At 47.6% G+C, this 13,690-nt stretch overlaps 1 protein-coding gene across 1 annotated transcript in view; it reads right to left on the reverse strand.

The window, feature by feature from the left end:
• The window catches only part of ATP13A1 (ATPase 13A1), a 343,318-nt gene that overhangs the window by 146,132 nt on the left and 183,496 nt on the right, over nt 1-13,690 (reverse strand). The gene's annotated exons all lie outside the window — the stretch shown is intronic.

Consider the following 13,690-nt stretch of genomic DNA (forward strand, 5'->3'; position numbering starts at 1 on the left):
CCCCAGGTTCAAAGCCAAAAACATCAGTGAACTATGAACAACCACTGAAAAACAATACGACCTCCCCCCCCCCAAAAAAATAAACACCCAACCTTCTCCTCCCTCCCCACCCACTCTCTTGTTCATTGTTTCCCAATTCCAAACACCATTTCCCCTTGCGTACATCGAACCCAATCACTTATGGGATCTCAAATGGCCACAAATGCAAGCAATCCACATCAAAGGGCACACACTTGATCTCATCTCACACAAACTTTCAACAGACCAGAACTTAATAACAACAGATATTAAATGGACAGAAACACCCTGGACTGATCACTCCAAAGTAAACTTATCCCTACACTGGCGGAAGAAGGGATTATAACAAAAACAAGAACACACATCCTACAGCACAAGATGTCATGTAGACACAAAAACATTCTGGCAACTGATATACAACAATGAATGGACAAAACAGACTCCATATACTACCTCATGGAATGGGATAAAAGATGCAAATGCATACTAGATGAAATAGCACCCTTACGAACAAGAACCTCACGAAAGCATAACTCGATACCACGGTTCAACGATGAACTGAAAAAGCTAAAAACACAATCCAGGAAACTCAAACGAGCATGGAAAAAAACTAAAGACAAACACACACTCAACACATGGAAACAATCACTAAGAAAATACAAATATGCAATAAGACAGACCAAAAGATCATACTATAAAACTAAAATAGGGACAGTTTACAAAGACACAAAGAAATTATACCAACTCATGAACAAACTCAGACTCCAACTTGGTCACTACAACGAATACAGACATCCCATCTGCAGATAAACTTGCTATGTATTTCAATGAAAAAATTGTAAACCTACGCAACACGCTACCTCATGACAATACTGACATCAAAAACTTCCTTAATGAGTTGGACCCAACCACTGGAGAACACCCGGCTGACCGAACCTGGTTAAACTTTACCCTCCTTACCGTCGATACAGTTACACAGGCGATCAGCAGGTTCTCCAACACTCACTGCAAACTAGATACCTGTCCCAACTACCTAATGAAATCCGCCCCTGACCGCTTCATAGCAGACCTCACATCCCACCTAAATTACTTGCTTCAGCAAGGTCTCTTCCCTAAGGAAAACGGCAACATCCTACTCACCCCGATACCAAAATCCGTCCCTGACCGCTTCATAGCAGACCTCACATCCCACCTAAATTACTTGCTTCAGCAAGGTCTCTTCCCTAAGGAAAACGGCAACATCCTACTCACCCCGATACCAAAAGACACCAAGAAAAAAAACAAGTGAAATCACTAACTACCGTCCAGTAGCATCCATCCCGTTGTTAGTCAAACTGATGGAAAGCATGGTAACCAAACAACATACAGATTATATAAACAAATTCTCAATATTACACGAATCACAGTCAGGTTTTCGGCCCCTCCACAGCACAGAAACAGTACTACTCACTCTTCTAGTCAAATTCAAGCAGGAAATAGCAATAGGCAAAAACATCCTCCTCCTTTAATTCGACATGTCTAGTGCATTCGACATGGTAAACCATAGTATATTAATAAGATTACTAGATAAGTTCGGGATCGGTGGAAACATACTCAGCTGGATCAAGGGTTTCCTAACCACAAGAACATATCAAGTAAAATCAAACTCAAACATATCATCACCGTGGAAAGCAGACTGTGGAGTACCACAAGAATCAGCGCTATCACCGATCCTCTTCAACCTAATGATGACCCCACTAGCCAAGTCCTTATCCAACCAAGGCTTTAACCCTTTCATCTGTGCAGACGATGTCACAATATACATTCCTTACAAATCTAACCTGTTAGAAATCACCAACGAAATCAAGATCAGCTTGAACATCAAAGACTCTTGGGCAAATGCATTTCAACTAAAACTCAACAAAGAAAAAACACACTGTCTTATCCTCTCATCCCAACACAGCGCGGACAACCCCACAATTATCAACACCCCAGATTACACTCTCCCTATCTCAAACAGCCCGAAAATCCTCGGCATTACAATGGACCGCAACTTAACACTAGAGAGCCAAGTGGCATCCACAACAAAGAAAATGTTCCACTCAATGCGGAAGCTCAAACACGTGAAGCAATTCTTCCCGAGGGAAACATTTCGCAACCTGGTACAATCAATGGTACTATGCCATGCAGACTACTGCAATGGAATATATGTGGGATGTAAAGAACAAACCTTAAAGAAACTTCAGACTGCTCAAAACACGGCAGCTAGGCTCATTTTCGGAAAAACACGATTTGAAAGTGCAAAACCCCTCCGTGAAAAACTACACTGGCTCCGAATTAAAGAACGCATTACTTTCAAAATCTGCACTCTGGTTCACAAAAATATCTACGGTGATGCCCCAGGATACATGACAGACTTGATCGACCTACCAACTAGAAACACATCCAAATCAACACAAACGTACCTAAATCTACACTAACCAAGCTGCAAAGGACTCAAATACAAATCAACCTACACATCCAGTTTTTCCTACATAAGCACACAACTGTGGAACACATTACCAAAAGCCTTGAAAACTACATACGATCACCAAAACTTCTGGAAAACACTAAAAACTAACCTGTTTAAAAAGGCATACCCTGCTGATCCAATATAAATGCTTGATCTCTGAAACATAACAAAACTAAAGTACGTAATGGATATAACACAACTCTTCCGTTATACGATACCCTAAAGTGGCTGTGCCACATGAACTTTATCTTACCACAAAATCACTTTGTATTTGTTCATACCGGAGTCTGCAAACGCCTCTCCAGTACTATGTAAGCCACACTGAGCCTACAAATAGGTGGGGAAATGTGGGATACAAATGTAACAAATAAATAAATGTGACGCAATGCAGCAGGTCACACACCTCCCGGGCTTCCCTGTCTAACTGAATTCACTTAGGTCTAGTACCAAACTCCCACTGCAACAGACTAAAACAAATCAATTGTACCACTGCAGTAATTCTCTGCAAATATACAATATACTGTGAACTTAATCGAAGTAGTAACAGAGGTGGATAGCCACAGTCATCTCCAGCCACAATATGCATATTGGCAGGCCTGTCTGCACATCCCAATATGAGGCTTGCCATGACTCTGTTAGTTTACTCTTTGATCTTAATAAAGAAAAAACGTATGTCCCACACAGTGAAAAACTGGGAAAGATATTCTGACATATGCCTCCGATTAGCGATGAAAGCTCCTCCACAAATAAATGGTTTCATGTTCCCTCTTGTGAGGACTCTCCAAATTTCTGGGCCACTTCAATAGTGTTCATAAGTGTTCCAAGTGCCATTAATAAAGTCTTTTAATATTGCTGGATAAAGGAATTGTCACGGTCAGTCACGCTGGTCCTGGTGACGAACATCGGTAGTGAGCCCTTGTTCAGTACCAGGAGTAGACAAGAAGCATATGGATCCTGTTCCTGGAGTAGCAGTTGGAATGCCCAGAGCTTCACCTGCGATGGCCACCGTTCCCCAGCGGTTGAGCCCCTGGGTTCTGGTGGCCGACAGGACTTAGGAGGAACAGGGCAGAAGGGGAGCAAGGTCAGATCCAGGTACCAGTATGGGCTACAGGTCGGGCAGGCAGCACTTGGGAAAATAGTCAGGTACAAGTGTACCGGTCAGGCAGGGAGTGCTCAAATCTGGTTCCGGCTTACAGGTCAAGCAGGCAAGACGACAGCATTCAGGTCTGGTTTAGGCTTACAGGTCAGGCAGGCAAGAACACAGCATTCAGGCCAAAAGGAAAAGAAGTACACCAGTGCTACTTACAGGAAAGTAGCTGAGGCCCCGAACCAGAAGCCGGCCTTCCCCTAAGAGTTGAGGGCATCTGACATCACAGAGGACGTGCCCTCACCCAGGGGAGGAGCCAGGGAGGAAGACAATCAAATGACGAGCCCTGCTGCAGTAGCGCTACCCCCAGCACATGCTGGGCACGCGCGCCAATAGACCCCCAAACCAGCCGCAGTCGCGCCAGAACACGCAGATCATGCGCGTCGCTGGAGCCAGGTACGTGAAAGGAACATGAAATTTTTACCACGTTCTGCAGATTTAGCATAGACCGGGTAGAAGGCCTTGCACTTATCCTGTAAAGCTGCAGAAAAATCTTGGAATAGACGGACAGGTATCTTATCAAAAGAAAGACAGCCATGGCAGGCTTTATGCTGCTTCAAGGTATGAGCTTTATAAAGATAATTATGAAATTTTGCAATTACCACCCTGGGTCTTTTGTCGCCCACCTTTTTCTGACCACTGCGGTGCACCCATTCTCTCTACTAGTGGCAGATTAGTCACCAGCCAAGTTTCCAGTTCAGATATCATATTCATATCGGTAACAGTTTCTGGGATTCCCAGAAAACACAGGTTACCGCCTCAAACGATTTTCAAGATCTTCTAGTTTTGCTGACTGTTGCTGAATCAGGGCCTTCGGTGCTGTCACTTCTGCCGATGATCCACCAGTAAAGTTTTCCAAAGATGGGGACTCGAGATTCTAACTCGGTGGTGCGTTTGACCAGTTCTGTTAGTAGCGATTCAAACCAAGTAATCTGGCTCAAGAGAGATTTCAATTTTGGTCCCAACGTTTGCTTGATGGTGTGTTGCAGCTCAGAGACAGCAGAGGCTGTGAATTACATGACCATGCCTGCAATTGAGGACGCTGTCTTTTCCTCACTTTGCTTACTTCGAGCACGATCTGCCTGTAAAGGTTTCGCAGGTCAGGAGTTGCTCATTCTTTCTAAAAATTTGTCCACAGATTTAGTCAAAGTCAGGTTGGCAATCAATGGAAATAGTCGAAATATCTTCAAAAGTGGATGGGAAGCCTAGAAGCTCAGCAGGCACACAGGTCCCGCAGCTACAGCTTCATGTGACCTCCTTAAAGATTTGTTTAATAAATCCTTGGAGACGGGGGAGGTTCCATAGGATTGGAAAAGAGCAGATGTGGTCCCTCTTCACAAAAGTGGTGACAGAGAAGAAGCTGGAATCTACAGGTCGGTAAGCTTCACATTGGATATTGGAAAAATAATGGAAGCGATGCTGAAGGAAAGGATAGTGAATTTCCTAGAATCCAATATACTACAAGATCCAAGACAATATTGTTTTACCAGAGGTAAATCGTGCCAAATGAATATGATTGAATTCTTTGACTGGATGACCAGAAAATTAGATAGAGAACATACTCTAGATATAATCTACTTATATTTCAGCAAAGGCTTTGACACGGTTCCTCATAGAAGGCTCTTGAATAAACTTAGCAAAAAAAAAAAGGTGGGGGGTCCACTCCTTCCACAGTAACGCAAGCAAACCAACCACAGGGTGGAAGAAAACAAGTCCAAGTGACCAGCCAGAACACAGAAGTAAAAGCTCCAAACAAAGTTTATTACTTGGCTGTGTTCCCCTTTTGACGGATTCAGCATTACTATACTTGTGCTTTTCCTAGCACTCACAGATGACTTGATGTCCAGCAGAGGATCTATGGACTCCTGAAGAAGGCTTGTTGCCGAAACACGGACCGTGTAGGGTCCTAATAAACTTTGTTTGGAGCTTTTACTTCTGTGTTCTGGCTGGTCACTTAGACTTGTTTTCTTCCACCCTGAGGTTGGTTTTCTTGAATAAACTTGACAGGCTGGTTAGGACCCAAAATGGTGAACTGGATTAGGAACTGGTTGACAGACAGACACCAGAGGGTGGGGGTTAATGGAATTCACTCAGAGGAAGGAACAGTTAGTAGTGGAGTGCCTCAAGGATCAGTGCTGGGGACGATTCTGCTCAATGTATTTGTGAACGACATTGCTGAACGGTTAGAAGGTAAGGTTTGCCTTTCTGCGGATGATACCAAGATTTGTAACAGAATAGACACCCCGGAGGGAGTGGAAAACATAAAAGGAACTGCAAAAGTTAGAAGAATGGTCTAATGTTTGGCAATTAAAATTCAAAGCAAAAAAGTGCAGAGTGATGCACTTAGGGAGTAGAAATCCAAGGGAGCCATATGTGTTAGATTGTGAGAGACTGATATACACAGACAGGGAGAGTGACCTTAGGGTGATAGTATCTGAGGATCTGAAGGTGACGAAATAGTGTAACAAGGTAGCCAGAAGGATGCTAGGCTGTATACAGAGAGGAGTAACAAGCAGAAGGAGGTGTTGATGCACCACCTGGAGTATTGTGTTCAGTTTTGGAGGCCATATCTTGCTAAAGATGTAAGACAACTTGAAGCGGTCTAGAGGAAGGCAACACAAATGAAATGGGAATTGCACCAAAAGACATATGAGACTGGAATACCTGAATATGTATACCCTAGAGGAGAGGAGGGACAGAGGAGATATGATACAAATATTTAAATACTTGAAAGGTATTAATATAGAAACAAATATTTTCCAGAGAAGGGAAAATGTTAAAACTAGAGGGCACAATTTGATGTTGCGGGGTGGTAGACTTAGGAGTCATATCAGAAAATTCTTCTTCATGGAGACGGTGGTTGATGCCTGGAATGCCCTCCCGAGGTAGGTAGTGAAGAAAAACACTATGGCGAAATTCAAAATGGCATGGGATGAACACAGAGGATCTCTAATTGCCTCGTTGTTAGACAATATTCATAAGATTTTGGCAGAGGGCAAGAAGGCATTGGTGCTACAGTTCAACCTATTTAGCAGATTTGATAGACCACAATATTCTTTTACATATTCTGGACAGTATAGAAATAACTAGCAATGTTCATAAATGGTTTATAGGTTTTTTAAAAGATCGTTCCTATAAAGTGAAATTTGATGGTGATCATTCTAAGTGTTGGTGTAATCAGTGTGGGGTCCCACAGGGATTGTCATTGTCTCCTGTTCTTTTTAATGTTTACTTACATTCGCTGGCATTCATTTTGGAAAAGCTGGGAGTTTATCTTTTCATCTATGCTAATGATATTACGATTATAATTCCTATCACTCATTCAGTTACCTTGCATTTAGAGTTAACTCATCTGCATGGACGTCGGCACTTTGGAGTGCTGCTGGCCATCTCCTTGATTGCAGCACTATTCCTTCAGGCGTGGGAGCGTGGGGAGCCGGGAGACCTGGAGCAGCTGATCCCTAGGCCCTCGTGTTGATCCCCTTCCTCAGGCCCATCTTTCTTGTCCTTTTGACCCCTGCTGGCTCTGGTCCTTGCCTCAGCCCTGCTGCCCTGTCCATTTGCCATTGGTCCTTCTGTTCCTGCTTGCTCCTGTCCCTGGCTCCAGCCTGGTCCAGTCCGTCTATCCCAGCTTGTTCCTGTCTGTCTGTCCCAGTGTGTTCCAGTCCTGCTGCTCTGCTGTCTTCTGCTCCAACTTGTTCCAGTCCATCTGTTCCAGCTTGTTCCGGCTTGTCCCAGCTTGTTCCAGTCTGTTCCAGTTCTGCTGCTTTGCTGTCTTCTGCTCCAACTTGTTCCAGTCCATCTGTTCCAGCTTGTTCCGGCTTGTCCCAGCTTGTTCCAGTCTGTTCCAGTTCTGCTGCTTTGCTGTCTTCTGCTCCAACTTGTTCCAGTCCATCTGTTCCAGCTTGATCCAGTCCGCCTGTTCCAGTCCATCTGTTGCAGCCTGTTCCAGTCCATCTGTTCCAGCGTGTCCCAGCCCTGCTGCTCCGCTGTCTTCTGCTCCAACTTGTTCCAGTCCATCTGTTCCAGTTTGTTCCAAATTGTTCCAGCTTGTTCCAGGCCGCCCGTTCCAGCTTGTTCCAGTCCATCTATTCCAGCCTGTTCCTGTCCATCTGTTCCAAATTGTTCCAGTCCATCTATTTCAGCTTGTTCCCGTCCGTCTGTTCCAGCTTGCTCCAGTCTGTTCCAGCTTGTTCCAGTCCATCTATTCCAGCTTGTTCCCGTCCGTCTGTTCCAGGTTCCTCCAATCCGTCTGATCCAGCTCTTCCAGTCCTACTGCTCCAGTCTGTTCCAGTCCTACTGCTCCAGTCCATCCGTCCGTCCTTCTGGTCCAGCTTGTTCCAGTCTGTCCATTCCAGCTTGTTCCAGTCACATCGCATCTGCCTGCCTGCTATCAACCAACCTGCCTGTTTGTCAGCCCATCAACCTGCATGCTTGTCAGCTCACCAACCACCTGCCTGCCTTCAAGCCTGCACAACTACCTAACTGCCTCCCCGCCTGCCGGCTTGCCAGCCCATTCACCTACCTGCCTGCCAGCTCACCCATCACCTGCCTGCCTCCCAGCCCATCTACCTGCCCATTAACCTACCTGCCCACCTGCCAGCCCCTCTACCTACCTCCCCACCTGCCATTCTCCTCAGTCACTACTTATGGCCCCTAAACACATTCTCATCGCCCTATCCCTTCCTAATCTTTTCCCCCTCCCCCTACCGTTGTCTACCACAGAGACTCACTGCCCATCCATGTCCTCTCCCGTCCTGCTCACTACTGCAACACCCTACCCACCCCCACCCATCCCTTCTCCATCTCTCCTTTCTCCCTCCTAGTTCTCAACCTTCATCACTTCCTTCCTGCCATTAACCCATCCCCATTCCTCCTAAGCCCACCCCGTCTTCGTCGCCCTACCTCCCTCACCCTCCTCCACACTCTTTTGCTCCTTCTCCTATCTGCCGGAGACATCAATCCCAATCCAGGTCCCCCACACCTGCCCTCGTCTTATCCATGCAAACGTTTCCGTGATGTCTCCAATCTCATCTCTATTCCCCTCCTCCCCCCTCCTCTTCTCGTGTGCCCTGTGGAATGCCCGCTCTCTATGCAACAAACTTTCCTTCACCTATGATCTCTTCATCTCCCGTTCCCTTCAACTGCTCGCCCTAACTGAAACCTGGCTCTCCCCTGAGACTCTGCCTCAGTCGCGGCCCTATGACATGGAGGTTATCTTTTCTCCCATTCTCCCCGCCCAGTTGGCCGCGGTGGCGGCGTCGGGTTACTACTTTCGCCCACCTGCAGTTTTCAACCTCTCCTCCAACTGCAGTCTCACTGCTTCTCATCCTTTGAAGTTCACTCCATCCGTCTATTCTACTCGATGCCACTCAGAGTTGCAGTCATTTACCACCCCCCTGACAAGTCCTCCCCCTCCTTCCTTACCGGCTTCGATGCATGGCTCTCCGTTTTTCTTGAGCCCTCATCCCCATCCCTCATTCTTGGAGATTTTAACATACACACTGATAACCCATCCGACTCATACGCTTCTCAGTTCCTCACTCTGATGTAGTGTGACACTGACATCCTCCTTCAATCTCCAGCTGAGCTCCACCATCCCTACTCACTAATCTGGCCACTGTCTTGACCTCGTCCTCTCCTCTACCTGCTCACCCTCCAATTTCTGCGCCTCAGCTCTTCCTCTCTCTGACCATCACCTGATCACCTTCACACTTCATCACCCTCCCCCTCAGTCCCGCCCAACACTAACCACTACTTCCAGGAATCTCCAGGCTGTCGACCCTCCCACCTTATCCTCTAGTATCTCTGATCTCCTCCCTTCCATCTTGTCCTCCGAGTCTGTTGACAAGGCTGTCTCCACTTACAATGCCACTCTCACCTCTGCTCTGGACGCCCTTGCCCATCCATCTCCCGTCCCACAAGGCGTAATAATCCCCAGCCCTGGCTGACCCCTTTCACCCGATACCTTTGCTCCTGCGCCCAATCGGCTGAATGCCTCTGGAGGAAATCTCGCACCCATACTGATTTCATTCACTACAAATTCATGCTATCCTCCTTCCAGTTCTCCCTATTCCTCGCCAAACAGGACTATTACACCCAATTGACTAATTCCCTCAGCTCTAACCCTCGTCGTCTCTTCGCCACCCTTAACTCCCTCCTCAAAGTGCCCTCCGCTCCCCCCCCCCCCCCACTCTCTCCTCTATCACTGGCTGACTACTTCCGCGACAAGGTGCAGAAGATCAACCTCGAATTCACCACCAAACCATCTCCTCCTCTTCACCCTATAGCCCACTCCCTCAACCAACCAACCCATGCCTCCTTCTCCTCTTTTCCTGATATCACCAAAGAGGAAACCGCTCATCTTCTTTCCTCCTCAAAATGCACCACCTGTTCCTCAGACCCCATCCCCACCAACTTACTTAACACCATCTCTCCTACTGTCACCCCCCCCATCTGTCATATCCTCAACCTCTCTCTCTCCACTGCAACTGTCCCTGACACCTTCAAGCATGCTGTAGTCACACCTCTCCTCAAAAAACCATCACTTGACCCTACCTGTCCCTACAACTACCGCCCCATTTCCCTCCTACCCTTCCTCTCCAAGATACTTGAACCGTTCACAGCTGTTGCCTTGATTTTCTCTACTCTCATGCCATCCTCGATCCGCTTCAATCCGGCTTTCGCCCTCTACACTCGACGGAAATGGCACTATCTAAAGTCTAAACAAAAAAAACAGCACCACGGGCCTTTAAAAATGGAACACAGTTCTTTAATGAATGAGCCTTGACAAAAAGACCCGACACGGGCCGTGTTTCGGTGACTAGCACCTGCGTCAGGGGTCTACATAGAATACAAAACATAGAAATAATATATTAAAAAAAAATTTTTTTTAATATAATGAGTAAAACCAAAGATTAATATTTAGACTCATCAAGCATACATATATAAGCCTATATAAACACCTAAAGCATTTAATATTTTAACATTGCATTTAATATTTTAACATTCTCATATATTATTATATAGTAATTTGAAAATAAATGGATAATTAATCAAAACCAGTTTTTGCACTTTGACAGTTTTCATAGTAGAAGTCTCAAGGAGAATCTTCCACAATCACAGTTCCTACGGCTCCGGAGACTGTGTAGCCAAATAAATGATTTTGAAGAACAATCTAAACCTCTACAGAAAAAATTCCAGGATCGAGGTTACCCTTCAAAATGTATTACTAAAGGCTTTCAACAGGCTAGAAAGGGTATGATACATACCTGTAGCAGTTGTTCTCCGAGGACAGCAGGCTGATTGTTCTCACGACTGGGTGACGTCCGCGGCAGCCCCCACCAACCGGAAATAAGCTTCGCGGGACGGTCGACACGCAGGGCACGCCCACCGCGCATGCGCGGCCGTCTTCCCGCCCGTGCGCGACCGCTCCCGCCAGTTGAATGACTAGCAAAAAATATGAAATACACAACTCCAAAGGGGAGGAGGGAGGGAAGGTGAGAACAATCAGCCTGCTGTCCTCGGAGAACAACTGCTACAGGTATGTATCATACCCTTTCTCCGAGGACAAGCAGGCTGCTTGTTCTCACGACTGGGGTATCCCTAGCTCTCAGGCTCACTCAAAACAAGAACCCAGGTCAATTGAACCTCGCAACGGCGAGGAAACAACAGAAATTGACCTACGAAGAACAACTAACTGAGAGTGCAGCCTGACCAGAATAAATTCGGGTCCTGGAGGGTGGAGTTGGATTTACACCCCAAACAGATTCTGCAGCACCGACTGCCCGAACCGACTGTCGCGTCGGGTATCCTGCTGGAGGCAGTAATGTGATGTGAATGTGTGGACAGATGACCACGTCGCAGCCCTGCAAATCTCTTCAATAGTGGCTGACTTCAAGTGGGCCACTGACGCTGCCATGGCTCTAACACTATGAGCCGTGACATGACCCTCAAGAGTCAGCCCAGCCTGGGCGTAAGTGAAGGAAATGCAATCTGCTAGCCAATTGGAGATGGTGCGTTTCCCGACAGCGACCCCTAGCCTGTTAGGGTCGAAAGAAACAAACAATTGGGCGGACTGTCTGTGGGGCTGTGTCCGCTCCAAGTAGAAGGCCAATGCTCTCTTGCAGTCCAATGTGTGCAACTGACGTTCAGCAGGGCGGGTATGCGGCCTGGGGAAGAATGTTGGCAAGACAATTGACTGGTTAAGATGGAACTCCGACACCACCTTCGGCAGGAACTTTGGGTGGGTGCGGAGCACTACTCTGTTGTGATGAAATTTGGTATATGGAGCATGAGCTACTAGGGCTTGAAGCTCACTGACCCTACGAGCTGAAGTAACTGCCACCAAGAAAATGACCTTCCAGGTCAAGTACTTCAGATGGCAGGTATTCAGTGGCTCAAAAGGAGGTTTCATCAGCTGGGTGAGGACGACGTTGAGATCCCATGACACAGTAGGAGGCTTGACAGGGGGCTTTGACAAAAGCAAGCCTCTCATGAATCGAACGACTAAAGGCTCTCCAGAGATGGCTTTTCCTTCCACACGATAATGGTAAGCACTAATCGCACTAAGGTGATTCCTTACTGAGTTGGTCTTGAGGCCAGACTCTGATAAGTGCAGAAGGTATTCAAGCAGGTTCTGTGCAGGGCAAGAACGAGGTTCTAGGGCCATGCTCTCACACCACACGACAAACCTCCTCCACTTGAAAAAGTAACTCTTTTTAGTGGAATCCTTCCTAGAGGCAAGCAAGACCCGGGAGACACCCTCAGACAGACCCAACGCAGTGAAGTCTACGCCCTCAACATCCAGGCCGTGAGAGCCAGAGACTGGAGGTTGGGGTGCAGCAACGCTCCGTCGTTCTGCGAAATGAGAGTCGGAAAACACTCCAATCTCCACGGTTCTTCGGAGGACAACTCCAGAAGAAGAGGGAACCAGATCTGACGGGGCCAAAAGGGCGCGATCAGAATCATGGTGCCGCGGTCTTGCTTGAGCTTCAGTAAGGTCTTCCCCACCAAAGGTATGGGAGGATAAGCATACAGGAGGCCGGTCCCCCAATGGAGGAGAAAGGCATCCGACGCTAGCCTGCCGTGTGCCTGAAGTCTGGAACAGAACAGAGGCAGCTTGTGGTTGGTCTGAGAGGCGAAAAGGTCCACCGAGGGGGTGCCCCACGCTCGGAAGATCTTGCGTACCACTCTGGCATGGAGCGACCACTCGTGCGGTTGCATGACTCTGCTCAGTCTGTCGGCCAGACTGTTGTTTACGCCTGCCAGGTACGTGGCTTGGAGGAGCATGCCGAACCGACACGCCCAACGCCACATCCCGACGGCCTCCTGGCACAGGGGGCGAGATCCGGTGCCCCCCTGCTTGTTGACGTAATACATTGCAACCTGATTGTCTGTCCGAATTTGGATAATTTGACAGGACAGCCGATCTCTGAAAGCCTTCAGTGCGTTCCAGATCGCTCGGAGCTCCAGGAGGTTGATCTGCAGATCCTTTTCCTGGAGGGACCACAGACCCTGAGTGTGGAGCCCATCGACATGGGCTCCCCACCCCAGGCGAGATGCATCCGTCGTCAGCACTTTCGTGGGCTGCGGAATTTGGAATGGACGTCCCAGGGTCAAATTGGTCCGGATGGTCCACCAGAGCAGTGAAGTGCGGCAACTGGTGGAGAGGCGGATGACATCTTCTAGATTCCCGGTGGCTTGAAACCACTGGGAAGCTAGGGTCCATTGAGCAGATCTCATGTGAAGACGAGCCATGGGAGTCACATGAACTGTGGAGGCCATATGACCCAGAAGTCTCAACATCTGCCGAGCTGTGATCTGCTGAGACGCTCTGGTCTGCGAAGCCAGGGCCAAGAGATTGGTAGCCCTCGCTTCGGGAAGGTAGGCCTGAGCCGTCTGGGTATTCAGCAGCGCTCCTATGAATTCCAGAGACTGAGTAGGCTGGAGATGGGACTTTGGGTAATTTATCACAAACCCCAGCAGCTCCAGAAGTTGAATAGTGCACTGCATGGACCGGAGGGCTCCTGCCT

This window comes from Microcaecilia unicolor, chromosome 3, assembly GCF_901765095.1.
Source record: "Microcaecilia unicolor chromosome 3, aMicUni1.1, whole genome shotgun sequence".
Classification (NCBI taxonomy): domain Eukaryota; kingdom Metazoa; phylum Chordata; class Amphibia; order Gymnophiona; family Siphonopidae; genus Microcaecilia; species Microcaecilia unicolor.